The following is a 1,307-nucleotide window of genomic DNA, read 5'->3' on the forward strand; positions in this document are numbered from 1 at the left end:
GAGTACTTATAAGTCGGACCAAATGAACGTTGACTGATTTTCTCACTGACTTGAGGCATCTGTTTTAACCACAGCTACATGTTCAGTTTTACTATGTAGTAAATGAAGGGATACAGTGTAGCAAGTGAATATAAAATATCTTCCTGATACAGTAAGTGTTTGAAGAAGCCTTTACATATTTTAAAATTGGATTTGCTCTTGTTTCGATGTAAATTCTTCTTGGAAGAGTATTGCTTCACAATAGATCTAAAACTGCACACATAATTTAATGAAACAGTGTTAAATGTCTTTCTGCTAAGATGTAGAAGCTCAAAGAAAACTAAACTTTTAAAAAAAATAAAAAATTGAGGATGATCCCATTAACGTTTAATAAAAAATTTTCCTTTAAAAAGTTGATATATTCCTTGTTGCAGTCCGTGCAGTTGCCTAAGTTCACGTGATGCAAAACACAGAACTGCTTTTAAATGTGTCCCTAAAAATATTCTAGCTCCAGTTTTATCTTATTCATGGCAGTTTTAGAGTATGTATATTTCTTTATCAGGTTTATATTCCTCTTAAAATGATAATTTTATAGCTTGCCAGAAAATCAAGGTTGCCATAATGCATGACTTAAGAAATTCCTTTAGTGTTGTAATGAAACTTTTTTTTATGAATGTATTAAAATACTGTTAAAGAAAATGCTTCACTTGTCCTTTTATTTATAACACAGATGTCGCTTTGCTTTTGTTATTTTATAATATTTAACCAAATACAAAGTTATAAAGCTGGCCTTGTGCTTTCTACTTTGTAGTGTGGAGTATAATAAATTTTTCCATCAAGTCTTTTAGCCTCTGGTTTTGAACAGGGGTTTACATAAAAGTATTGCAATTGTTAAGGTCATTTAGCCTTAACAATTGCAAGGCTATTGTTAAGGCTAACACCGAGGGTTATTTTGAAAATAACCCTCGGTGGACATTATTTTTTTTGTTGGTGGGAAAACTGACACCACTCTAACGTTATTCAAAGTTAGTTGTTTGATCAAAATCTGACTTTTGTCTTTCTCTGGAGATAAAAATCATTCTTACTTTAGAAAACAAAAGAAAGCTGGTTTTAAAAGAACTCTTCTATGTTGAGTAAACACAATGGAGAAAAAAATCTGTCCTTCTTTATGGATAAGTTAGTCACTTATCCATAGAGAAGGACAGATTTTTTTAAGTGGTTCTAAAGTTATACTTCAAGAAAGTGAAACAAAACCATTGAATGGTATTACATTTTAAAGATATTATTTATTGAAATAGTACATTATATGATGACATTTTATAGCTAGT

The 1,307-nt window shown here is 30.4% G+C and overlaps 1 protein-coding gene and 1 long non-coding RNA gene across 2 annotated transcripts in view; one reads left to right on the forward strand and one right to left on the reverse strand.

The window, feature by feature from the left end:
- Positions 1-1,307, reverse strand: part of LOC108166487 (myosin heavy chain, fast skeletal muscle) — an 81,068-nt gene that overhangs the window by 28,813 nt on the left and 50,948 nt on the right. The window lies entirely within an intron of this gene.
- Positions 698-1,307, forward strand: part of LOC108166488 (uncharacterized) — a 27,457-nt gene continuing 26,847 nt past the window's right edge. The window contains exon 1 of the long non-coding RNA XR_001776842.1: positions 698-875. This is a non-coding gene — a long non-coding RNA (uncharacterized LOC108166488). The remainder of the gene's footprint in view (positions 876-1,307) is intronic.

Source organism: Poecilia reticulata, linkage group LG8 (assembly GCF_000633615.1).
Source record: "Poecilia reticulata strain Guanapo linkage group LG8, Guppy_female_1.0+MT, whole genome shotgun sequence".
In the NCBI taxonomy this organism is placed as follows: Eukaryota; Metazoa; Chordata; class Actinopteri; order Cyprinodontiformes; family Poeciliidae; genus Poecilia; species Poecilia reticulata.